This window comes from Oncorhynchus masou, chromosome 1 (assembly GCF_036934945.1).
Source record: "Oncorhynchus masou masou isolate Uvic2021 chromosome 1, UVic_Omas_1.1, whole genome shotgun sequence".
Taxonomy (NCBI): domain Eukaryota; kingdom Metazoa; phylum Chordata; class Actinopteri; order Salmoniformes; family Salmonidae; genus Oncorhynchus; species Oncorhynchus masou.
This window is the reverse complement of record NC_088212.1, coordinates 71,241,317-71,268,395: the sequence shown is the minus strand read 5'-3', so window position 1 is coordinate 71,268,395 and position 27,079 is coordinate 71,241,317. Positions and strand designations below refer to the sequence as shown.

The window sequence follows — 27,079 nt, the reverse complement described above, 5'->3', positions numbered from 1 at the left end:
ATGTCTGTTAGCTATTGGTTTGTGTAACCTAACTTGATGTTTGTGGATGATTTCAGTCGTATAATAATTAAGTGCGCCCGTGCCTGTCTGTGTGTGTAGGTGGGGTTTATTATGGACCAGTGTTCACGGCTGTTATTGCTATTCTCCCCCATTATGGGAAAGCTGCTCTGAAACAGGGAGAAGTGAGAGTTGGTGTGTTCTCGAGTGTTATGGTTGTGTGTGTGTGTATGCGCACACCCGTGTGTGTGTGTTCCTTTAGCTCTCTGACTGGCAGGGGAGTGAGCAGTGTTAGCAGGGGATCCGTACAGCATCGGAGCCCGTCGTTAGAAAAACAAACATTTGGATCAGAACTCTAACAGTAAACAACACAGAAAGACCGGGGGGATTTCAAGGCCACCACTGGCCTCGTTTTCTTCTTGTGTCTTTACATGTATGTGTTTCTGGCCAAGTCTGTTGGTTTTTGTACATTGTTTTGCTGTATACAGGATTCCATACGTTAGTACTGTGTGTGTGTGTGTGTGTGTGTGTGTGTGTGTGTGTGTGTGTGTGTGTGTGCGTGCGAGGCTACTACAGATTGTATCCTTTATCAGATCAACTAGAGACGGCTGTTATCCACTAATGATAATAACAGTTTCCTCTGTGTCAGGAACAGCTGTGAACTCTCTATTAGACAGTGTGGTGTAATGATCATGTCTGTTTAATAAATCCTGCTCTATCCAGTGTAAATATAGAGTGGAGGCTAGACTCATCCAGTCATGTGTCAGTCTTACTGTAGTGTGTGTGTGTGTGTGTGTGTGTGTAATCATGCAGTGGCTGATTCAGTGCTGCTGTTGCTGTTCCTGGAAGTCCAGTCTATGTGGTCCAGATGGAGGTCCTCACAGAACCAGACCTCTACACTCCCATGAATAAATGAATGGAAAAAGGAGAATAGGTCTTGTAGATGAACTTGTAGCGATAGACCTTGTTCCAAGGAGGCCGCAGCAGCAGTTGCTGTTGCTACTAATTACACAACTGCTACCGAGATGAATGTATCAAAGAAAAAGCTATGTCTGCAACTCTGGTAGACTCCCATGGTGATTTAATCAAACGCACAAAAAGACAATGTTTTTGATCTGAGTTGGATCTTCGTCAGGTCATATAGCACTGTGAAAAGCACCTACTGAAGTAACCTCTAGAGCAGGGATGGGCAAGTCCCGTCCTCTGGGGTGTCACACTTTTCCCCCATCCCTAGCAAACACAACCAATGAAACCAATTGCATTCTAAAGTGCAGATCATGATTAGTTGATTATTGGAGTCAGATGTGTTAGTTGTTAGTTGAAGTGTGTGATTAAAGTGGGACTGCAGATGGAGAGTGGAGGGAGAGAGAGAGGAAGGAGAGAGGAGAGAGGAAGGAGAGAGGAGAGAGAAGGAAGAGAGGAGAGAGAAGGAAGAGAGAAGGGAGAGAGGAGGAAGAAAGGATGGTGGGAGAAGGAGGAGAGGAGGGAGAGAGGAGAGGAGGTTGAGAGGAGGTTGAGAGGAGGGAGAGAGGAGGAAAAGAAGAGGGAGAGGAAAAGTATAGGAACAAGGTCTTCATTAAGGTCCACTGTTGGGACTAGAGTTGATGAAGGAATCACACAATACTTTTTCTCATGCTGCAAGAATGTATGTTTAGATTGATGCTACTCAACAGAGGAATATTTACAGTGTGAAACAGAGAGATGCTCAACCTCATAATCAAAGATGATCATTCTCTGCGTGTGATTCATTTTATTGTTGTAAGAACACCCGTGGAGGTCGTTCAACTGTCCTGTACTCTTACTCTCTCTCTCTCTCAATTTAAGGGCTTTATTGGCATGGGGAAAACACATGTTAACATTGCAAAGTAAGTGAAGTACATAACAAACCAAAGTGAAATAAACAATAACAATTAACAGTTAAACATTACTCACAAAAGTTCCAAAAGAATAAAGACATTTCAAATTTCATATTATGGCAATATACAGTGTTGTAGCGATGTGCAAATAGTTAAAGGGGAAGAAAATAAACATAAATATGTATTTAATGTATTTACAATGGTGTTTGTTCTTCACTTGTTGCCCTTTTCTTGTGGCAACAGGTCACACATCTTACTGCTGTGATGGCACACTGTGGTATTTCACCCAGTAGATATGGAAGTTTATCAAAATTGGGTTTGTTTTCAAATTCTTTGGCGCTGTGTAGTCTGAGGGAAAAATGTGTCTTTCATATGGTCGTACATTTGTCATGAGATTAGGAAGTGCAGCTCAGTTTCCACCTCTCTCTTTCTCCGTCTAGTCCACTCTGTTTTTCTGTGATCATCAGGTATGTAACTATATATCAGATCACACCCTCAGAGACAAAGCTAGATCAGAATCCCGGAGCAGGCTTACTTGGTGTGGGGGGTAATGAGGCTTACTTGGTGTGAGGGATAATGAGGCCTACTTGGTGTGGGGGATAATGAGGCCTACTTGGTGTGGGGGGTAATGAGGCTTACTTGGTGTGTGGGGGGGGGGGGGGGTAATGAGGCTTACTTGGTGTGTGGGTGTGGGGGGGTAATGAGGCTTACTTGGTGTGGGGGGGTAATGGTGTCGTGGTATGTGAGAGATTTGAGGAGTCTGAGGGGGTGCAGGTGACAGAGCTGTTTTTGGCCTGGGCCAGGCAATGACCTCATGGCTGAGGAAGTGCTTAGAGGAGCTGAGTGTGTGCGAGAGAGCCGGGGTGTGAGAGGGGCTGAAAGGGGGCGGTGGGGGCCTGGGAGAAACAGGTGCCGTGTCCTCCAGTGACACGCTATCTGGCCCAGAGAAGAACTGTCATCGCTCTCATGTCACCAGAGGAGAACCCATCTGCTTCCCCTGACCCCACCCCACCCCCTCTCCTTCTGACCCCTTCCCTCTTTCCTTCCCTCTCCCCTGTGCTCTCTCTTGCCCTCTCCTTCCCTCTCTCCTCCTTCCTCCTTTATCTCTAAAAAGCAGAGGGAGGAGAAAGTGTGGGAAAAAACAGGGTGAATATGTGGAGAAGGGATGAGAAAATGAACCACAAAGGAACGGTTTGACTTTGTCTTTTAGCTAGGTCTTTTTCATTTTTAGATATTTGCACTAAGAATGGCATAATCAAGTTACGTTGTAAAACAGTAGAGGGAGAGGCTGGGTTCTGCATATGCACCTGCCTTCACCTACTGATGAGTACCTGCACTGTGGTGTGTGTGTTGCATGCATATGTGCATGTGTGTCATTTAATGTACCTTGTTAAAACTAGGTTTTCCTGTCCGATTCCTCGTTAATAATAACCTTAATAAGGTCTAAATTAGCCCACGAAATGAAAGCTGCTACTGCTACTGTCTGCGTTTAATTTAGTAGCCTCCAACACACACACACACACACACACACACAAGCTGCTGCTACTCTGTTAATGATCTATCCTAATTGCCTAGTCACTTTTACCCCTACCTACATGTACATGTTACCTCCATTTGTCTTACTTTTGAACTCTGCAGTGTTGGAAAAGGGCTCGTAAGCATTTCACTGTAAAGTCTACACCTGTTGTATTCGGCTCATGTGACAAATACAATTTCATTTGACACACACACACGCAAGCTGGATGGATGGTTAACATGCTCCTTGAGTGTAAAATGTATGTTGAACGTGACCTCTGACTTCCCTGTCAGACTCTGTAGACCACCAGTAGAACACCACTAGACCACCACTAAACCACCACTAAACCACCACTAGACCACCACTAGACCACCACTAGACCACCACTAGACCACCACTAAACCACCACTAGACCACCACTAAACCACCACTAAACCACCACTAGACCACCACTAAACCACCACTAGACCACCACTATAAAACCAATGGACCACCACTAGACCACCACTAAACCACCACTAGACCACCACTAAACCCCCACTAGACCACCACTAGACCACCACAAGACCACCACTAGACCACCACTAGACCACCACTAGACCACCAGAATGTCTAATTGGAGTCATACACATCCAACCAACCAGGCTTCAGGTCAAGGGGCCAATCCCATCCTAACTTCACACCATTTTGATGAACAAATTTGAATGAAATTAAAATAGCCTATTTGTCTTGTGGCGATAAATAATACTTTGTTAGTATTAGTATGATAGAGACGACTAAGGAAACGAAAACACTCTCAGTATGTCACTGGTATGGTTGTGTTGTGTCTGCCTCTAAAGTCAAGGAGATGACACGATGATCAATGTCCTACTACACTCAGTGGAGCCAACCTAGAGATGACAAGGGATCAGCCACACACACCTGTGTGTGTGTGCGTGTGTGTGTGTGTGTGTGTGTGTGTGTGTGTGTGTGTGTGTGTGTGTGTGTGTGTATCTTTCTATGGTGGTCTGCTGAGGCTCTGTTCTGGGTGGTTGATTATCATTGACCCGTAGGAAAAGTGGAGACAGGTTTTTGCGTCTGAGCTCAATCAGTGTGCCACTGTCTGTCTGTGTTCCTGTTCAGAAATGAATGTATGGGTCAGTTATTATATGTGTGTAAATGTGGCCGTGATGTATACATTTGAATGTGTGTGTGTGTTCTGTGTGTGTGTTTGGAAAGAGTATGTTCTCACTGCACGGCCCATATCCTGTGAAGGAGGTATTTGCTGTCACAGGAAAAACATTCTGGCGTCGTGACACTGTCGCCTGCACAGATTTATTACTGAGAGGAGAGGAGGAGGGAGGGAGGGAGGGAGAGGGGGAGTCTGGGGTGGGGGAGTTGACAGGAAGGTTGTGTGTGTGTGTGTGTGTGTGTGTGGGGGGGTAATCAGAAATAGAAAGGTAGAGGTGGTACCTATACCAATAAGCTCTCACATTCTCATGCCAGAATTAGACGTTTGTCCATGTTTCTCAAATGTCATATTTGGAAGGTGTTAGAAATGTCAAGTTTCTAAGTGTTTAAGGTTAAGTTTAGGCATTAACTCTGTGTGGTTAAGGTAAGGGTTAAGGTTTGGGATAGGCCTAAAACAAAAATCTCAAAAACAACTTTTGCTGGATTCGAACATTCAACCTTTTGCACCAGAGGCAGATGTTTACCTACTTGAAGGTAACAGCGCTCACTGTTGCCCCTAATGGTCCGTTTCCACATCATCTCCTGACATCCTCAGACGTGGATGGATGTCTAGTATTGACTTATGATACCCGTACACTGTAAGAGCATTGAAAGCAGTGGAGCAGAGAGGAAGGACAAAGGGAGGGATGGAAAATACTAGATAATAGGCAGTTTAATTTAAGACAAACAGCGAAGAGGAGCAGTGAGACAGGACTTTATGTCTCAGAGATGGGAGATGAGAGGAGGGGAGTTAGTGGGATCTGTAGTCCAGCCAAAGAGACCAGAGCAGAATGGAATCCCATTTCTCATTAATACATCATAAAGGGTCACTGCAGGAAATACTACATTATCCAGGGGGCCACAGGGGAGGGCTGTCTCTGTGGAGAGAATGGAACTCTAAGGTTATGTTTGTGTAAGTGTGTTGGTATGTGTGTTTTGTGTACCTGAGTGTGTATGCATGTTTGTGAGCCTGTGTGTTTAGGATTTGTGGTTCGGTATTTTGATGTGGTTCCTACAAGAACTAACCCCCTGAGCTGTTTGACATATTGTCAGTCTGCTAGTGTCTGAAAACACTGGTTCGCTGGATGTTCCCCAATGCTAGAAGGGGTTCCCCAAGTGAAAACGGTTTGAACCCCTGTTCTAGAGCAGCTAACAAGACCCCTGTCCCACTCACTGGACCAATGCATAGACAGAATGACTTCTATAGTCACAAACAGCAGACAGGGTTGTGCTTTTGGCTTGACAGTCACTGGGCTGGCTCCGCATTATCGGAGCCAACATTGCCATTGATAAAGGAAATTACAGTTCAGATAAATGACATTCAATTGAATGATTTTATTTTTTTATAGTCAACATAAGTGATGCTAGTTATGCATTTTAAGTAGTCTAGGGGTCAACTTAAAATACACATGCATATCTTATTCATAAATCATATTGATGTCATTGACAACATTATAGTTCCAAGTACATATCTTAAGTTAGGATTGAGCCATGAGAGGCTGTATTCTCCAGTAGACAGCTGGCAGAGTGACGGACTGGTTGGCGTTTCAGATGGAATCCACAGCTATTTCTGGGGATTTATTTCACAGCTCCTGAAGGGGGACTTTCATTCAGCTTTCTGAGGCTGGAAGACACCACACTCCTGGGGGTCGACCGCTCAGGGTGTGTGTCTGTGTGTGATAGAGATGAGCCTGCAGTGCATGCTTCATTCCTGCTGATATCTCTATAACATTATATCAAATGACCCAGATCTCAGCACTGATCCAGCTAGAAACATCTAGATTTCAACAGCCTTGTGAGGACTTAGAACAGTCTCTCTCCGTCGCTGCTCGTGTCTTCACTGTCTTACTCCTCATCACTCAAAAAGAGGGTGTCTCATAGCCCCTGCCAAATAGAACACCCTTCAATCCCTCCACCCTCACGAACAGCTGCTCCACTGTTCCTGTGTTAGCTGGGCTATAGCTAGGCAGAGGCAGCCTGACACCATAGTGCGAGCCTCATACCTCACGCCTCACACCTCTCCCACCCAGTGAAAGGGGGAGATTGTGCTGCCCACAGCCACCGTCATGGAAAATTAAAGCCTTTGATCTACCTGGAATGACCCCCCCCCCTGTCCCCCGTCCCTCGTTGCACATGCACCCACACACAGAGTCATGAACGCTCACACACACACACACACATGTCATGCACGCCTACACACATGCCCGCATACACACACACACGCACGCACGCACGCACGCACACTCACACACACACACATACACTCACATATACACACACGTTTGTTTTACTATCCTTGTGGGAACCAAACAATTGATTCCTATTCAAAATCCTGATCCTTAACCGAACCCTAACTTTAACCCCTAACCTTAAACTTAACCATAATTGCTAAACCTAACCACTTACCCTAATTCTAACCCTAATTGTTACCCTAACCCTTAAGCCTAAAATTTACTTTTTCCTTGTGGGGTCCGGCAAAATGGTCCCCTCAAGGATAGTAAAACACACACACACACACACACACACACACACACACACACACACACACACACACACACACACACACACACACACACACACACACACACACACACACACACACACACACACACACACACAGGGCAGCAGGTAGCCTAGTGGTTAGAGCATTGGACTAGTAACTGTATGGTTACACACACTATCGACCATGTTTGCACAAGACAGTAGCCCAGAGGGATCAAAATACGCAAGGCAAACTTAGAAAAACAGTTGACTGACAAATACCCCTAGCAGAAAAAGAGTGGGAGGAGTTACTAAAATAGAGGAGGGAGAATGACACTTTCCCTGAATTACCTCCTTTTCCCTCTCCTTGTCTTAAAGTATGGAATGTCATTGAGTGGAAAGAGTGAATGAGTCTAGTTAAATTGTATTTGCTGTAGTGCTCTTGTTCTACTGCAGTACTTTGAGGTGATCTGATACCCCCCCAGGGCGGGACTGGCCTGGACTTGGCTGGGGAAAGTTATTTTTACCGCGGACTGGAGACAGCAAGAGGGTCCTGCTTCAGAGTTTGGGGGCAGGGGGGGTGTTGCGACTGATGTGTTAATGGTCTGTAGTTGAGGGGTTAGCACCTAATCACCCCTGACCTCCTCCCTGGTCTCAGAGAGGAAGTGGACCTGGGCTCATTAGAGGTCAGAGGTCACACAGGTGGAAGTGGACATGGTTAGTGTATCGACACTACTAACTGTCTCAAAGGAATCAGCCAGTCAGAGATACAGTATAATACATGTTTATAATGTTGAGTTATTATTGAATGGTTTTCAGTGTTGAGTTATTTCTTACTTAAAGTGTAGAACCACAAGACACATGTAAATGAATAAAAGTCAATGATCCGGAATTTGATCTTGACAGGACAATTTTAATGCTGTACAGATTGTAGAAGTTGGAATCCATTGTGTTAGCATAGAAAATATGAGTGGTTTTGTCATTCTCTGGCCCCTACTCCACTATTCAGGTAGGAACCTAGTTGACTGCCCTGTCCAGAGAGACAGAACAGAGAGGGCAGTGTCTCCTTGGCCCACTGTTCCAGTCAATCCTGTTGGTTGGCACTGGGGTGTGTGTGTGTCCACTTGGCACTGATGTCCTGTTTTCATCAGTGTTTGAGTCTGGCGTCGAAGTGTGTGAGAAATAGTGTGTGTGTGTGTGTGTCCTGTTTTCAGCAGTGGGTGTGGGTCCAGTTGGCTCGTGTGTGTGAGTGTGTGTGTGTGTGTCTTTAGTGTGCCAGGGTTGGAGACAGTTTGTTGAACTCAGTGTGAACTGAATGAATGCTGAGACTCTAAGGTCTCATGTGAAATAGCTCAGTGTGTGTAGCCTTGAGTGTGTACGTGCCATCGGAAAGTATTCAGACCCCTTGACTTTTTCCACATTTTGTTATGTTAGAGCCTTGTTCTAAAATTGATTAAATTGTTTTTTTCCCTCATCAAAAACTAAAATACACAAGTATTCAGACCCTTTACTCAATACTTTGTTGAAGCAGCTTTGGCAGCGATTACAGCCTCGAGTCTTCTTGGATATGATGCTACAAGCTTTGCACACCTGTATTTGGGGAGTTTCTCCCATTCTTCTCTGCAGATCCTATCACGTTCTGTAGGGTTAGATGGGGAACGTTGCTGCACAGCTATTTTCAGGTCTCTCTAGAGATGTTCTATTGGGTTCAAGTCTGGGCTCTGGCTGGGCCACTCAAGGACTTTCAGAGACTTGTCCCTATGCCACTCCTGCGTTGTCTTGGCTGTGTGCTTAGGGTCGTTGTCCTGTTGGAAGGTGAACCTTTGCTCCAGTCGGATGTTCTGTGTGCTCTGGAGCAGGTTTTCATCAAGGATCCCTCTGTACTTTGCTCAGTTCATCTTTGCCTCGATCCTGACTAGTCTCCCAGTCCCTGCTGCTGAAAAACATCCCAACAACATGATATCTAGATATCTAAATGAGAGAGCCCCATAGGAGAACCCTTTTTGGTTCTGGGTAGAACAATTTTGTGTTCTATGAAACCAAAACGGGTAATCCTATGGGGGAGAAATTGAGGGCCTGGTTCGGCTTTCAAGTTCTGTGTGTGTCCAGTCCTCTCATAATTGTCCCCTGTGCCTGGGATGGTGGGATTTGTTCAGGACATGCACCACTTGTGGCGTTTGGACCTGGGCCATGCCTCCCCTCATATCCTCCCGTCTCTCCCTCCTGCCTCCTTTTCATTGTTTTGGGAGTGCAGTGTTGACTTAGGAAAGGGACAGCAAGAATGGCCTCTCCTCTCTCCCTGCTCTCATCCCCTGTTCTCCCCCTCCTTTCCGTCCCCCCATTCTCCCCCATTGTGGTCTGTTCAGTGTTGATTGAGGCCAGTACAGTCAGGGCCAGGCTGAATGGCTGGGTGAGAATAGCTGCTGTGCTATGTGAATGAGGTCTGTCTGTATTGTGTGGAGGCCAGCCCACTGGCTGGGGTTCCCCATGCTAGGCCTGGAGCTGCTTGAGTCTGGGTCCGTACAGGCCAGGGGACCTGGGCCAGACCAGGGGATCTGGACCAGGCCAGGGGATCTGGGCCAGACCAGGGGATCTGGGTCAGGCCAGGGGATCTGGACCAGGCCAGGGGATCTGGACCAGGCCAGGGGATCTGGACCAGGCCAGGGGATCTGAGCCAGGACGGGATCTGGGCCAGGACGGGATCTGGGCCAGGACAGGGGATCTGTACAGGACAGGGGATCTGTACAGGACAGGGAATCTGGACCAGGACGGGATCTGGGCCAGGACAGGGGATCTGTACAGGACAGGGAATCTGTACCAGGCCAGGGGATATGGGCAAGGCCAGAGGATCTGGGCCAGGACAGGGCACCTGGGCCAGGACAGAGAGGGAGGACAGGCCACTGTGTTCTCCTCTGTCATAGAAAACAACAACTATATCACAACATGACCTACGTTCATTTGTGCTCTACTCATTCATTCATTCATTCATTCAGTAAACCTGTTCCGTTATACAAAGGACCACAACGAGACCACATGTTGGTTAGTCACTTACTTCACAGCTGGCCTGTAGCTGACGTGGTCTGTAGACCATAGACTACTACCACATTGTGCCCCAGACCTACATACTTGACATGTGCCAGCCATTAGAGGTCAGGCGGCTGGCATCTGTCTCAGTGCCTGGCATAGAGTGGTATGGCCAGGGGTAGAGGAGCAGGCTGGAAGCTGGCAAAGTTCCCCGGTGCCCCCCTCTTTTCCCATGGCCCTGGTTTTACTAGGGTTTTATACCAATGTAATTACAGAGTAGAGACAGTACTGTAATGATGTAACTACAGCCCAGCTCTTTCTCTCTCTCTCAAACACTCCCTCACTCCCAAACTTAGATCACCCCACGAGCCAGAGGAAACAAACCTCAAACACTGTGCATGTGCGTGTGTGTGTGCGTGTGCGTGTGTGTGTGTGTGTCTGTGTGTGTGTGTGTGTGTGTGTGTGTGTGTGTGTGTCTGTGTGTGTGTGTGTGTGTCTGCCAGGGGTTGGGAGCAGTAGCAGGTGTTTGCTCGCCGAAACACACGGGCAAAGCAGCTGGACTGTGCCACAGCTGTGTGTGTGTGTGTGTGTGTGTGTGTGTGTGTGTGTGTGTGTGTGTGTGTGTGTGTGTGTGTGTGTGTGTGTGTGTGTGTGTGTGTGTGTGTGTGTGTGTGTGTGTGTGTGTGTGTGTGTGTGATAGAAATGCAAGACTGTGTGTGTGTATATGTGTGTGTAGCACCTGGACACAGCTGGACTGTATGGCAGGCAGTAGCTAATAGAGGAACTGTGTTTCTGGCCAGACGTGAGCTCCTACACTCAGCCTGTTCAACAAGTTATAGTATTCATTTCACTAGCTCTCCCTCTCTCCCACACACACACAGTTCCATTGCCAAAGTGCTTTCTTTTTATTCTCTATATTGATTTTTGGGATCTCTTTACTCCTTGTTCTTTCAGGTCTTCTTTTAGTTCTGGGTGTGTTATTTCAGAGTCATTTGAAGGGGTGAGGTATGGTGTTCTGGTGATGTGTCATTTGAAGGGGTGAGGTATGGTGTTTTGGTGATGTGTCATTTGAAGGGGTGAGGTATGGTGTTTTGGTGATGTGTCATTTGAAGGGGTGAGGTATGGTGTTTTGGTGTAAGGCAAATACATTAGCAACATGTGTCTGCTTGTGAAAGGGGTCTGCTCTGCTTTGCTCTAGTCATGCTTTCCTCCCCACCTTTCCCTCTCTCCTCCTCTCCCTTTCTCACCCCTCTCCCCCCATTCTGCTGATAGTCCTAATGAGGTGAGGAGAGCAGGGTTCTGTAGCACCTCTCAGTTTAGGATGCCATACCAGGACAACTAGTCATACCAGCAGCAAGGGAGAGAGCTCAGCCAAAATAGACACTCACACCTGGCTATATACAGTATGCCCTATACACAGCCAACCAATCAGGGACTAGGTTACTGTACCCCTTAACACACCCAGCTAACCAACCAGGGATTAGGTTACTGCAGTGTACCCCTAACTGTACAGGCCAAAGCCAACCAATCAGGGAATGGCCAAATAGGTTTGTTGTGAGGGCAGGGTAGCTATTGTCTAACATAGCAGATCTGACCTGCCAGAGTGGAGAAGATAGATGTCCTCCTTAAATTACAACCCCTCAAGTCCTCACCACCATAAATTACACCTCACCCCCTCTCAGCCTCTCTGTCCCCCTCTATGTACCCTTCACCCCATCCAAGCCTCTGTCCTCCTCACCCCCTCTCAGCCTCTCTGCCCCCCTCACCCCCTCTTTGTCCACCTCACCCCCTCTTAGTCTCTCTGCCCTCCTCACACACCTCTCTCCCTCTCACCCCTACTCCTCACTTCCTACCGCCTCCCCACTGTCTCTCATACTCCTTCACCCAAACCCAACTGGCCTTCTTCAACTCAATCCCACCCCCTCTACCCCCTCCTTCCCTCCTCGCTCCTCAATCTAACCTCCCCACCCCCTCAACTCTTCACCCCAAACCCACTATCCCTCTTCCCTGGAACCACCTGGTCTCTCACATGACCTGCCAAGGCAGCTGGGTAGCTAGGGGGGCTATAAGGGTAGGGTGTAGGGGGGCTGTAATGGTGGCGTGTAGGGGGGCTGTAAGTGGTGGGTTTAGGGGGCTGTAAGGGTGGGTGTAAGGGGGGTGTGTAAATGTGGGGTGTAAGGGGGTGTAGTGGGGGTGTGTAAGTGTGGGGGGTGGGGTGTAGGGGGGCTGTAAGTGGGGTAGGGGGGTTTAGGGGGCTGTAAGGGGTAGGGGGGTGTAAGGGGGGTGTAGGGGGGTGTAAGGGGTGTGGTGTAAGCGGGGTGTAGGGGGTGTGTAAGGGTGGGGTGTAGGGGGGCTGTAAGTGTGGGGGTAGGGGGGCTGTAAGGGTGGGTGTAGGGGGGCTGTAAGGGTGGGTGTAGGGGGTGTATAGGGTGGGGTGTAGGGGGGGCTGGGGGTGTAGGGGGGGGGGTGTAGGGGGTGTAGGGGGGTGGGGTGTAGGGGGGCTGTAAGGGTGGGTGTAGGGGGGCTGTAAGGGGGGGTGTGGGGGTAAGGGTGGGTGGGGGTCTGTAAGGGTGGGTGTAGGGGGGCTGTGTTAGGGGGTCTGTAAGGGGGGGTGTAGGGGGGCTATAAGGGGGGGTGGGTATAGGGTGGGGGGGCTGTAAGGGTGGGGTGTAGGGGGGCTGTAAGTGGGGGTGGGGGTGTAAGGGTGGGTGGGGGGCTGTAAGTGGGTGGGTGTTAGGGTGGGGGGGGCTGTAAGGGTGGGTGTAGGGGGCTGTAAGGGTGGGTGTAGGGGGGCTGGGGTGGGTGTAGGGGGCTGGGGTGTAGGGGGCTGTAAGGGTGGGTGTAGGGGGGAGGGGGTGTTAGGGGGCTGTAAGGGTGAGGTGTAGGGAGGTCTGTAAGGGTGGGTGTAGGGGGGCTGTAAGGGTGGAGTGTAGGGGGGCTGTAAGGGGTGGGTGTAGGGGGGCTTTAAGGGTGGGTGTAAGGGTGGGTGTAGGGGGTGTGTAAGGGTGTGGTGTAAGCGGGGTGTAGGGGGTGTGTAAGGGTGGGGTGTAGGGGGGCTGTAAGTGTGGGGGTAGGGGGGCTGTAAGGGTGGGTGTAGGGGGCTGTAGGGTGGGTGTAGGGGGTGTGTAAGGGTGGGGTGTGGGCTGTAAGGGTGGGTGTAGGGGGGCTGTAAAGGGGGTGTAGGGGGTGTGTTAGGGTGGGGTGTAGGGGGGCTGTAAGGGTGGGTATAGGGGGCTGTAAGGGTGGGTGTAGGGGGGCTGTAAGGGTGGGTGTAGGGGGGCTGTAAGGGTTGGGTGTAGGGGGGCTGTAAGGGTGGGTGTAGGGGGGGTAACGGGGGTAGGGGGTAGGGGGGTGTAGGGAGGTCTGGTGGGTGTAGGGGGCTGTAAGGGTGGGGTGTAGGGAGGTCTGTAAGGGTGGGTGTAGGGGGCTGTAAGGGTGGAGTGTAGGGGGGCTGTAAGGGGTGGGTGTAGGGGGGCTTTAAGGGTGGGTGTAAGGGTGGGTGTAGGGTATGGAGGGCTGCCACATAAGGGTGGGATGGTGAACCGGCCCGCAGACCGCAGCAAGGGGGATCTGCACCAATACTACATTTCCCACAATGCAACGGTGACGGGCAGTAGGCTGCTTCATTTCAATATTTATTGGCACAGCAGTCGTGCATGTAAAATTAACTTTCAGATACCCATCAAAAATGGCAAAACGGAAGGTGGACACTGAGAACCGGGGGGGGCTGTTCACGGAAGCTGGAAAACCTGTGGGTGTGGAGAAAGTGGGGGCTGTAATCTGGGTGAAACACGCGGGAATATGGACATGGAACAAAGGCTACAAAAGGCACTTTATTTTATTGCAATTATATTTTAAAAATATTTCAGTTGAGTGGATGATAGAAAATTGCTATTATTGTTTTTTTCTTTAAGTAAATTTAGCCCACTTTTGGAAAATATGGGTGATGGGGGGTTTCTTTCATTTAATGTTCATGTTATGGGGTGGATTTGTCTTTTGTGTCTGGGGGCTGCTTTATTTATCTGATCATATTGGGTGGGTGTAGGGGGCTGCTAAATTTTTTATTTGGCTGTAGGGGGTGTCCAGGGGTGGGGTCTTAGGGGGGCTGTAAACAATTATATTTTAAAATATTTATGAGTGGGGGGTGTTAGGGGGCTGTAAGGGTGCTAAATTTTTTAGGTGTAGGGGGGCTGTAAGGGTGGGGTGTAGGGTGGGGGGGGCTGTAAGTGTGGGGGTGGGTGTAGGGTGGGTGGGGGGCTGTAAGGGTGGGTGTAGGGGGTGTGTTAGTGTAGGGTGGGGGGGCTGTAAGGGGGGGTGGGTGTAGGGGGGCTGTAAGGGTTGGGGTAGGGGGGCTGTAAGGGTGGGGTGTACGGGGGGGTGTTAGGGGGCTGTAAGGGTGAGGTGTAGGGAGGTCTGTAAGGGTGGGTGTAGGGGGGCTGTAAGGGTGTAGGGGGGTAAGGTGTGTAAAGGGTGGGGTAAGGGTGGGTGTAGGGGGTGTGGGGGCTGTAAGCGGGGTGTGGGGGTGGGGTGGGGGCTGTAAGGGTGGGGGTAGGGGGGCTGTAGGGTGGGTGTAGGGGGGCTGTAAGGGTGGGTGTAGGGGGTGTGTAAGGGTGGGGTGTAGGGGGGCTGTAAGGGTGGGTGTGGGGGGGCTGTAAAGGGGGTGTAGGGTGGGGTGGGGGCTGTAAGGGTGGGTATAGGGGGTGTAGGGGGCTGAAAGGGGGTGTTAGGGGGCTGTAGGGTTGGGTGAGGGGGGTGTAGGGTGGGGGAGGGGGCTGAAACGGGGGGTTAGGGGTCTGTAAGGGTGGGTGTAGGGGGGCTGTAAGGGTGGAGGTGTAGGGTGGGTGGGGGCTGTAAGGGGGTGTGGGTGGGGTGTAGGGGGGCTGTAGGGTGGGGTGTAGGGGGGCTTTAAGGGTGGGTGTAGGGGGCTGTAAGGGGGGTGTAGGGGGCTGTAATAGGGTGGGGTGGGTGTAGGGGGGCTGTAGGGGGGTGGGTGAAGGGGGGCTGTAGGGGGTGGGTGTAGGGGGTGTAGGGGGGCTGTAAGGGGTGGGTGTAGGGGGCTGTAATGGGGGGGTGTTAGGGGGCTGTAAGGGTGGGGTGTAGGGAGGTCTGTAAGGGTGGGTGTAGGGAGGTCTGTAAGGGTGGGTGTAGGGGGGCTGTAAGGGTGGGTGTGGGGGGGCTGTAAGGGGGGTGGGGGGCTGTAAGGGGTGGGTGTAGGGGGGGTGGGTGTGGGGGGCTGTAAGGGTGGGTGTAGGGGGGTGTAACGGGGGGTTAGGGGGCTGTAAGGGTGGGTGTAGGGGGTCTGTAGGGTGGGGTGTAGGGGGCTGTAAGGGTGGGGTGGGTGTAGGGGGGCTGTAAGGGTGGGTGTAGGGGGGCTGTAAGGGGGGTGTTAGGGGGCTGTAGGGTGGGTGTAGGGGGGCTGGGGTGGGTGTAGGGGGGCTGTAAGGGTGGGTGTAGGGGGGCTGTAAGGGGGGTGGGTGTAGGGGGGCTGTAACGGGGGGTGTTAGGGGGCTGTAAGGGTGAGGTGTAAGGGCGGGGTGTAGGGGGGCTGTAAGGTGTAGGGGGGTGTAGGGGGGGAGGGGGTCTAAGGGGTAAGGGTGGGTGTAAGGGGGGGGGGCTGTAAGGGTGGGTGTAGGGGGCTGTAAGGGGGGGGGTGTAGGGGGTCTGTAAGGGTGGGTGTAGGGGGGCTGTAAGGGTGGGGTGTAGGGGGGCTGTAAGGGTGGGTGTAGGGGGGCTGTAACGGGGGGTGTTAGGGGGCTGTAAGGGTGAGGTGTAGGGAGGTCTGTAAGGGTGGGGTGTAGGGAGGTCTGTAAGGGTGGGTGTAGGGGGGCTGTAAGGGTGGGGTGTAGGGGGGCTGTAAGGGGGGGTGTAGGGGGGCTGTAAGGGGGGGTGTAGGGGAGCTGTAAGGGGTGGGTGTAGGGGGGCTGTAAGGGTGGGTGTAGGGGGGCTGTAAGGGTGGGTGTAGGGGGGCTGTAAGGGGGGTGTTAGGGGGCTGTAAGGGTGGGTGTAGGGTGGGGGAGGGCTGTAAGGGTGGGGGTGTAGGGGGGTGGGGTGTAGGGGGGCTGTAAGGGGTGGGTGTAGGGGGGCTTTAAGGGTGGGTGTAGGGGGGCTGTAATGGGGGGTGTAGGGGAGCTGTAAGGGGTGGGTGTAGGGGGGCTGTAAGGGTGGGTGTAGTGGGGCTGTAAGGGGTGGGTGTAGGGGGGCTGTAAGGGGTGGGTGTAGGGGGGCTGTAAGTGTGGGTGTAGGGGGGCTGTAACGGGGGGTGTAGGGGGGCTGTAATGGGGGGTGTAGGGGAGCTGTAAGGGGTGGGTGTAGGGGGGCTGTAAGGGGTGGGTGTAGTGGGGCTGTAAGGGGGGTGGGTGTAGGGGGGCTGTAAGGGGTGGGTGTGGGGGCTGTAAGGGGTGGGTGTAGGGGGCTGTAAGGGGTGGGTGGGGGGTGTAGTGTGGGGGGGGCTGTAACGGGGGTGTAGGGGGGCTGTAACGGGGGGATGTAGTTAGGCTGTAAGGGGTGGGGGGTGCTGGGGATGTTGGCTCCAACAGGGGTCACAAATGGCTTTAGAAACTCTGTCCACTCTGAAGGGGAGGAGGAACACTAACTGGTTTGTTTGTTGGATTTCCAAATTGGCACACTATTTTTGGAAAACACACACACACACACACACACACACACACACACACACACACACACACACACACACACACACACACACACACACACACACACACACACACACACACACACACACACACACACACACGTGCGCACACACACTCCAACTAGGGTGTCCACCCATTCTGCCTAGAGTGGATGAAAGGGCGCTTTGGGGATGAAACTTCCCTTCCTTATGTTGTAATAATATTTAATACGTTTTGTTTATCTCATGTTCTGAATCGCTCCCTAAGATCTTTCTCTAACATACTGTATCATTAACATTATATACAAAAAGTTGGATTTTGCAACCTAATACTTCCGATAATACGCACTGAGCTCGGTTGACATAGCGGTGCTGCTTTCTCGTAACAACTTTTGAGGATTTTACATTTTGTGGTCGCTGTCTTCAGTTGTTTCTGTGGGTCGCAAAAAGCTACATTTGCATGACACGAGCTGAATTAAATGTAAAAGGCTTTGAAAATAAAAAGTTCGGCATACACTCAGTGCTCTTTTGACATTTTACAGAGATCCACTTGTTTTTGTGAGAAATCTTTGAAAAGTAACAGAATTTCAAATGAATATGAAAGGGGTATGCTAAAACATGAAAATACAACATATCATGTCTCAAAATCGATACCCATCTTATTGTTTTCTGTCCTGCGGACTCAAGAAGAAAGATGACGAGTTCAACAGGAAAGAGAACCTGTCAAGTAGCCAGGAGCCTTACGTTTTGCACAGAATCCAGCCTTGCTGAAACAATGCAAGTTTCTCTTGTGTATGAAGACACTGGCCGAGGGACATCACATCAGTGGCATGGGCATGGTTGGGTTACACACACACAAACCACACGCACACAGTTCTCCAGTGCCAGGGCTGCAATAGTGTGACATTAGAGCAGTCAGATTTATGTCTAGGGGTGTGGGGTGGGTTAGCAGGGATTGGGGTAGTGGTGTCCAGGGACCTCCTGTTTAGTTTCCTAGGGAAGGATTTTGGCACGCTGACACAGCTGTGCCACTCTGAGAGAGACACACATACCAGACAGACAGAGAGAGATAGAGATGGCATGAACATGGCACAGAGCTACTGATCCCACATCAGTCAGTTGACAAAAGCCAGGGTAGCTCAACAAGCACCAAGGCTTATATGTGTCAGCATGTCTATTCTCGCTCACTCTGTGTCTCTCTCTCTCATTCACACACCTAAACAAATACACACATTATACACACCTTTTGACAACTGACAACTGTTGTGGTTCTGCTGTTGTTATTAGTGAAGGGGGAAAAATCGATTCAGTTACATACTGGGATATTATTTTTGAAAATATCGCAATATTAGTTTTGCTCTAGTTGGCTGGACCTGCACCAAAACTCGTGAACCAATTTGTTTTCAGCACTTTTATTTCCATGACTGATCAAAACTCATTTTCTCATGGCTCTCTCTTGTCCCTCTGCAGCAGACGTATGTTTGGAACATCGAATCGCAACAACATCACAGTATTGGCAGTTAAGTATGGTGATCATATCGTATCGTAAGGTCCCTGGCAATTCCCAGTCCTAGTTGTCATGGTCAGAAATGTAGTGCTTATTTGTGGCCAGTAGAACATAAGCCTACACCACAGATGGGCAACTTTTATGGGGGTGTGGGCCACCATTTTTTTTAAATAACGCATTTCTTGCAATTCTGCTAATTTTGCCATGGGCTGAAAGGAAAACTAGTAATTTTACAGCTAATGTCCTGCAATTCTACACATTTTGCCATAGGTTGGAGAGAAATGTTAGCAGTTTTTAATTTGATATCTGAGTGAAACTAACTAACAAAATCAATGGCGCGCCCCCGGACGGTATTTCAAACATGATAACAAGTTTAAATAGGTGGACGCTAAACTGACTTAGCAATCTAAAAGGAAAATGCTGACAGGGGCTAATTGACCGACTGTCAGTGATTGACATAACAAGAGAAAAACTGCTGATGCACAACCACATTTAGAAATTGCACCTGGAGTATTCTGCTATTCTAACTCACAATAGTAAGTTGAGACCCCAAATTAGTAAAAGTAATATAGATATACACTACCTTTCAAACGTTTGGGGTCACTTAGAAATGTCTTTGTTTTTGAAAGAAAAGCACATTTTTGTCCATTCAAATAACATTATATTGATCAGAAATACAGTGGAGACATAGTTAATGTTGTAAATGACTATTGTAGCCGGAAATGGCTGATTTTTGATAGAATATCTACATAGGCGAACAGAGGCCCATTATCAGCAACCATCCCTCCTGTGTTCCAATGGCACGTTGTGTTAGTTCATCCAAGTTTATCATTTCAAAAGGCTAATTGATCATTAGAAAACCCTTTTGCAATTATGTTAGCACAGCTGAAAACTGTTGTGCTGATTAAAGAAGAAATACAACTGGTCTTCTTTAGACTAGTTGAGTATCTGGAACATCAGTATTTGTGGGTTCGATTACAGGCTCAAAATGGCCATAAACCAAGACCTTTCTTCTGAAATTTGTCAGTCTATTCTTGTTCTGAGAAATGAAGGCTATTCCATGCGAGAAATTTCAAAGAAACTGAAGATCTACTCCCTTCACAGAACAGCGCAATCTGTCTCTAACCAGAATAGAAAGAAGAGTGAGAGGTCCCGGTGCACAACTGAGCAAGACGACACGTACATTAGAGTGTCTAGTTTGAGAAACAGACACCTCACAAGTCCTAAACTGGCAGCTTCATTAAATAGTACCCGCTAAACACCAGTCTCAATGTCAACAGTGAAGAGGCGACTCCGGGATGCTGGCCTTATAGGAAGAGTTCCTCTGTCCAGTGTCTGTGTTCTTTTGCCCATCTTAATCTTTTCTTTTTATTGTCCAATCTGAGATATGGCTTTTTCTTTGCCTTGTGGATTTAGAGGCTGCCACCCCCGTGCTTCACGGTTGGGATGGTGTTCTTCGGCTTGCAAGCCTCCCCCCTTTTTCCTCCAAACATAATGATGGTCATTATGGCCAAACAGTTCTATTTTTGTTTCATCAGACCAGAGGACATTTCTCCAAAAAGTTTGATCTTTGTGCAGTTGTAAACCGAAGTCTGGCTTTTTTATGGTGGTTTTGGAGCAGTGGTTTCTTCCTTGCTGAGCGGCCTTTCAGGTTATGTCGATATAGGACTCGTTTTACTATGGATATAGATACTTGTGTACCTGTTTTCTCCAGCATCTTCACAAGGCCCTTTGCTGTTTTTCGGGGATTGACTTGCACTTTTCGCACCAAAGCACGTTCATCTCTAGGACACAGAACGAATCCCCTTCCTGAGCGGTATGACGGCTGTGTGGTCCCATGGTGTTAATACTTGCGTATTATTGTTTGTACAGATGAACGTGGTACCTTCAGGAGTTTGGAAATTGCTCCCAATGATGTCTTGGCTGATACTTTTTGATTTTCCCATGATGTCAAGCAAAGAGGCACTGTGTTTGAAAGTAGGCTTTGAAATACATCCACAGGTACACCTCCAATTGACATCATTTTCTGGAATTTTCCAAGCTGTTTAAAGGCACAGTCAACTTAGTGCATGTAAACGTCTGACCCAGTGGAATTGTGATACAGTGAATGATAAGTTAAATAATCTGTCTGTAAACAATTGTTGGGAAAATGACTTGTGTCATGCAGAAGGTAGATGTCCTAACCGACTTGCCAAAACTATAGTTTGCTAACAAGAAATTTATGGAGCTGTTGAAAAACAACTTTTAATTACTCCAACATTAGTGTATGTAAACTTACGACTTCAACTGTATAAAGTACAGTCATGACCAAAAGTTTTGAGAATGACACAAATATTAATTTTCACAAAGTCTGCTGACTCAGTTTGTATGATGTAAATTTGCATATACTCCAGAATGTTATGAAGAGTGGTCAGATGAATTGCAATTAATTGCAAAGTCCCTCTTTGCCATGCACATGAACTGAATCCCCCCAAAAAAACATTTCCACTGGATTTCAGCTCTGCCACAAAAGGACCATCTGACATCATGCCAATGATTCTCTCGTTAACACAGGTGTGGGTGTTGACGAGGACAAGGCTGGAGATCACTCTATCATGCTGATTCAGTTCGAATAACAGACTGGAAGCTTCAAAAGGAGGGTGGTGCTTGGAATCATTGTTCTTCCTCTGTCAACCATGGTTACCTGCAAGGAAACACGTGATGTTGTCATTGCTTTGCACAAAAAGGGCTTCACAGGCAAGGATATTGCTGCCAGTAAGATTGCACCGAAATCAACCATTTATCGGATCATCAAGAACTTCAAGGAGAGCAGTTCAATTGTTGTGAAGAAGGCTTCAGGGCGCCCCAGAAAGTCCAGCAAGCGCCAGGACCGTCTCCTAAAGTTGATTCAGCTGCTGGATCGGGGCACCACCAGTGCAGAGCTTGCTCAGGAATGGCAGCAGGCAGGTGTGAGTGCATCTGCAAGCACTGTGAGGTAAAGACTTTTGGTGGATGGCCTGGTGTCAAGAAGGGCAGCAAAGACGCCACTTCTCTCTAGGAAAAACATCAAGGACAGACTGATATTCTGCAAAAGGTACAGGGATTGGACTGCTGAGGACTGGGGTAAAGTCATTTTCTCTGATGAAACCCCTTTCCGATTGTTTGGGGCATCCGGAAATATGCTTGTCCGGAGAAGACAAGGTGAGCGCTACCATCAGTCCTGTGTCATGCCAACAGTAAAGCATCCTGAGACCATTCATGTGTGGGGTTGCTTCTCAGCCAAGGGAGTGGGCTCACTCACAATTTTGCCTAAGTACACAGCCATGAATAAAGAATGGTACCAACACATCCTCCGAGAGCAACTTCTCCCAAACATCCAGGAACAGTTTGGTGACGAACAATGCCTTTTCCAGCATGATGGAGCACCTTGCCATAAGGAAAAATACATCGATATTTTGGGTCCATGGCCAGGAAACTCCCCAGAACTTAATCCCATTGAGAACTCGTGGTCAATCATCAAGAGGCAGGTGGACAAACAAAAACCCACAAATTCTGACAAACTCCAAGGATTGATTATGCAAGAATGGGCTGCCATCAGTCAGGATGTGGCCCAGAAGTTAATTGACAGCATACCAGGGCGGATTGCAGAGGTCTTGAAAAAGAAGGGTCAACACTGCAAATATTGACTCTTTGCATAAACTTCATGTAATTGTCAATAAAAGCCTTTGACACTTATGAAATGCTCTTAATTATACTTCAGTATTCCATAGTAACATCTGACAAAAATATCTAAAGACACTGAAGCAGCAAACTTTATGAAAATTAATAGTTGTGTCATTCTCAAAAAAAGAGGTTTCCAATGGACCGACTGTGTGTCTGGACCATCAACTTGCAAATGTGCTAGTCCAGTCGGGAGTGACTAATGTGTAAAGCATATAACCTTGAGGCCGCAGCGAAGTAGCCAAAGTGGTTAGGGACTAGCTTATGGTTAACTTGTCACAAATATGCTCAAATCTGATTATTAGGCTAGGAACTGGAGTTTAGAAATTCTCTTGTTATGGTCAGAGCCAAATCCTGTCTTCATTCAGCATTTTGAGCTGCTCAGTGAGACCACAAAACATTTGTGCCCATCCATCTTTGTGTCTGTCCGTCTGTCTATGTGCGTTCTGTCCATCTTGTCAATTGTAAATATTCCTCCAAAGATAACCTCTCAATCTCTCTTCCTAATCCTTCCAATAGTAGACATAAAAAATAGAGCAGAGGGGATTTCAATGTTTTTATGTTGTTTTCAATGTTTTGAATGTTGTTTTTATGTTGTTTTTATGTTGCAGAGTGCTGTAAAAATAGCACTTGGTTTGAGTTAGGAGCCAGGGGTCTCCTCCTCTCCATATTCTCTTCCTCATCTCCTCTCTCCCCCTCTCTCCATGTTCCCTCTCCCCCTCTCTCCATGTTCCCTCCCCTCCTCTTTCCCCCTCTCTCCATGTTCCCTCCCCTCCTCTCTCCATGTTCCCTCCCCTCCTCTCTCCCTTCTCTTTCTCATCTCCTCTCTCCCCCTCTCTCCATGTTCCCTCCCCTCCTCTCTCCCTTCTCTTTCTCATCTCCTCTCTCCCCCTCTCTCCATGTTCCCTCCCCTCCTCTTTCCCCCTCTCTCCATGTTCCCTCCCCTCCTCTCTCCATGTTCCCTCCCCTCCTCTCTCCCTTCTCTTTCTCATCTCCTCTCTCCCCCTCTCTCCATGTTCCCTCCCCTCCTCTCTCCCTTCTCTTTCTCATCTCCTCTCTCCCCCTCTCTCCATGTTCCCTCCCCTCCTCTCTCCCTTCTCTTTCTCATCTCCTCTCTCCCCCTCTCTCCATGTTCCCTCCCCCTCCTCCTCCTCCTTTCCCCCTCTCTCCATGTTCCCTCCCCTCCTCTCTCCATGTTCCCTCCCCTCCTCTCTCCCTTCTCTTTTTCTCTGCCCCTCCACCTCCTCCCCCTCCTCTGTCTGTCTGTGCCGCCCACTCTTTTCTCCTTCCCTCCCTGCTTTCCCTTCACCCCCCCCCTCCTCCCCCTCTCTTTCCCTTCTCTCTTCTATCCTCTCCCATCCTTGTGGATTTAGCAGGGCCACATGTTGCTGGCCTCTCTTGGCGGTGTGAGCCCCATGGCGGGCCCTGGCTCCAGCCTGACGCGCAGCCCGGGCAGTGTCTGTGTCTGTGTGTGTGTGTGTGTGTGTGTGCCTGCGTTCCTGTGTGTGCGACTGAGAGAGAGGATATGTGTGTGCGTGCATGCCTGGATGTGTGTGTGTGGTTGACTGTGTGTGCCTGTTTCTGTGCGTGAGAGATGCGCGGGCCGGGCGGCGCTCACACAGTAACCTGATAGTGGTGCTGGGAGCAGCAGAGAGAGTGGCTCTGAGCGAGGCAGTGCTGTGATTTATCCCCAGAGCCTAGCAGATGGCTGCAACAGGAGTTTGTTTAAGTTTGCTTCAGAGCCGGGCACACCGCCAGCAACACAGAGAGGGCTTGCCAGAAAAATGTTCACTGACTCTGGACGCCTAACCACTACCTCCCCCCTCCTCTCCTCCCCTCTCCCCTCGGGTGTCCCCCTGCCTAACCCCACACAGCCCCCTCTCTCAGTCCAGCACCACACACAGATGCACACTGATACACACAAACTCCCAGTCTCCCAGACTTTCTGTCCCTGATCTCAGCTTACTGTTCTCTCATTTCTCTCTTTCCTCCCATCTGCTTGGCATGCAAACACACACACACATAAAACACACTTACACACAGACACAAACACTAGCTAGTATAATGCTGTTTTGTTGAGTCCCTGGTGCAGACAAGGGGGGGGGGGACCTCTGTGGGATCATTGCGGAGCGTTGCGGGGTGGTTGTTTAACCATTGTTTGAAGACTGGGGAGGTTTCTGCTCTAATCCGGGCATGCCCTTTTCTCACCTACACACACAGGCGTGCACACAACACACACACACACACTGTTTATAGGGAAAGGAAGAAAACAACATTGTTCCGCTGTTAGGGGTGAAAGAAAGTTGTCATATCACTTGTGAAGTGGTAGAAATGCAATACATGACAGTGCACACACACCATCCATCACATACACCATCAGCAAATACACCATCCAGCACATACACCATCCACCACATGCACACCCTCCAAATACAGCAGCTCCTTGTGAATGGGATCAGGATGACTCCAACCTATTTCATGTATCTACAGGTCAAGGTCTTCTTATCGTCCTCTCCTTCACAGTCTCTTCCAGACTAATCACTAAATGACTCCGTCTCCTCTTTGCCTGCTCCTTCTTTCCACAATGTCAGTTCAGCATGACAGGGAGGGATGATTTGATTTATTTATCTCTTATTTTACCAGGTAAGTTGACTGAGAACAGGTTCTCATTTACAGCAACAAACTGGGGAATCGTTAAATGGGAGAGGAGGGGGATGAATGAGTCAATTGGATTATTAGGTGACCGTGACCGTTAGCCAGGACACCGGGGTCAACACCCCTGCTCTTACAATAAGTGCCATGGGATCTTTAATGATCTCAGAGAGTCAGGACACCCGTTTAACATCCCATCCGAAAGATGGCACCCTACACAGGGTAGTGTCCCCAATCACTGCCCTGGAGCATTGGGATTTTTTTTAGACAAGAGGAAAGAGTGCCTCTTACTCCAATACCACTTCCAGCAGCATCTAGTCTCCCATGCAGGGCCTGACCAGGACTAACCCTGCTTAGCTTCAGAAGCAAGCCAGCAGTGGTATGCAGGGTGGTATGCTGCTGGCATGAGGGCAGACAGACTGACAGACAGGCAGACAAGGTAGAGAGCAGGCCAGAGACAGATAAGAGAGCCAGGCAGAGCCAGACAAGGTAGAGAGCAGGCCAGGGCCAGACAAGGTAGAGAGCAGGCCAGAGCCAAACAAGGTAGAGAGCAGGCCAGGGCCAGACAAGGTAGAGAGCAGGCCAGGGCCAGACAAGGTAGAGAGCAGGCCAGGGCCAGACAAGGTAGAGAGCAGGCCAGAGCCAGACAAGTTAGAGAGCAGGCCAGGGCCAGACAAGGTAGAGAGCAGGCCAGGGCCAGACAAGGTAGAGAGCAGGCCAGGGCCAGACAGGGTAGAGAGCAGGCCAGGGCCAGACAAGGTAGAGAGCAGGCCAGGGCCAGACAAGGTAGAGAGCAGGCCAGGGCCAGACAAGGTAGAGAGCAGGCCAGGGCCAGACAAGGTAGAGAGCAGGCCAGGGCCAGACAAGGTAGAGAGCAGGCCAGGGCCAGACAAGGTAGAGAGCAGGCCAGGGCCAGACAAGGTAGAGAGCAGGCCAGGGTCAGACAAGGTAGAGAGCAGGCCAGAGCCAGACAATGTAGAGAGCAGGCCAGGGCCAGACTGGTGCTGTGTGTTACAGTATAATGTGTAAAGTCAGGACCAGATCAGAGGACGGCTCAGAGCTGCTGTACTGTACTCCTCCCTGGGCTCTGACACATAGCCCAAGACTAACCCAACCCAGACACACTTTACGGTACCGTGTAGAGTGTGTAATAGCTGTGAGTGTGTGGGTGTGTGTGTTTGTGTGAAGGTTACAGTTAAGATTACAGCGTGACCGTCCTTCATCACTCTCCTGCCAGTGGAAGAGGTGTTCAAAGCATTGCACTCATGTTGAGGAGATCATTGAGACCGGCTGCAATGATTTATCACTTCCATCTCTTCCCTCTATACCTTTTCTCTTATTTTATTCTTTCTGCTTCCTCCTTTTCTCTCCCTCTTCCTCTTTGACCTGTGTGATCTAGTTGATTCTCTCTTCAGATTCCCCTTTGCCCTTCCATCACTCCCCTCTATCTCTCTTCAAACTCTCCTTCATTCCCCCAAACATATCTTAGATTGTTTCATGCTGTGCTGTGTGTGTGTAGTGATACAGAGACCAAGACAGCAACTTGATCTCACAGTCTCACATCATCACATTTAGAAGTTGTTCCAAATGTTACATTTCTAAGTGTTTAAGGTTAAGTTTAGGCATTAACTCTGTGTAGTTAAGGTAAGGGTAAAGGTAAGGCGTAAAACAAAAATCTCTAAAATAACTTTCTATTGCTGGATTTGAACATGCATCCTTTGGCTCCAGAGGCAGCTGCTTTCCACCATTACCATCCACAACACCCTTGCAAAACAGAAACCTACTTGAAAGTAACAGTGCTCACTGTTTCCCCTAGTGGCCGGTTTCCACAATCTCCCAACGTCCTCAGACATGGATGGACGTCAAAGCTTAACTTGTATCACAGGTGACTTGGCTGGAGACAGAGACAGGGGCAGAGACAGGGGCAGAGACAGGGGCAGAGACAGAGACAGGGGCAGAGACAGAGACAGGGGCAGAGACAGAGACAGGGGCAGGGGCAGAGACAGAGACAGAGACAGGGGCAGAGACAGGGGCAGAGACAGAGACAGGGGCAGAGGCAGAGACAGGGGCAGAGACAGGGGCAGAGACAGGGGCAGAGACAGGGGCAGAGGCAGAGGCAGAGGCAGAGACAGGGGCAGAGACAGAGACAGGGGCAGAGACAGAGGCAGAGACAGGGGCAGAGACAGAGACAGGGGCAGAGACAGAGACAGAGACAGGGGCAGAGACAGGGGCAGAGACAGGGACAGAGACAGGGGCAGAGACAGGGGCAGAGACAGAGACAGGGGCAGAGACAGGGGCAGAGACAGAGACAGGGGCAGAGACAGGGGCAGAGACAGGGGCAGAGACAGGGGCAGAGACAGAGACAGGGGCAGAGACAGAGACAGGGGCAGAGACAGAGACAGGGGCAGAGGCAGAGACAGGGGCAGAGACAGGGGCAGAGACAGAGACAGGGGCAGAGACAGGGGCAGAGACAGGGGCAGAGACAGAGACAGAGGAAGGGGCAGAGA

General features: G+C 49.6%; 1 protein-coding gene across 1 annotated transcript in view; it reads left to right on the top strand.

The window, feature by feature from the left end:
• The window catches only part of LOC135549982 (genetic suppressor element 1-like), a 446,019-nt gene that overhangs the window by 3,104 nt on the left and 415,836 nt on the right, over positions 1-27,079 (top strand).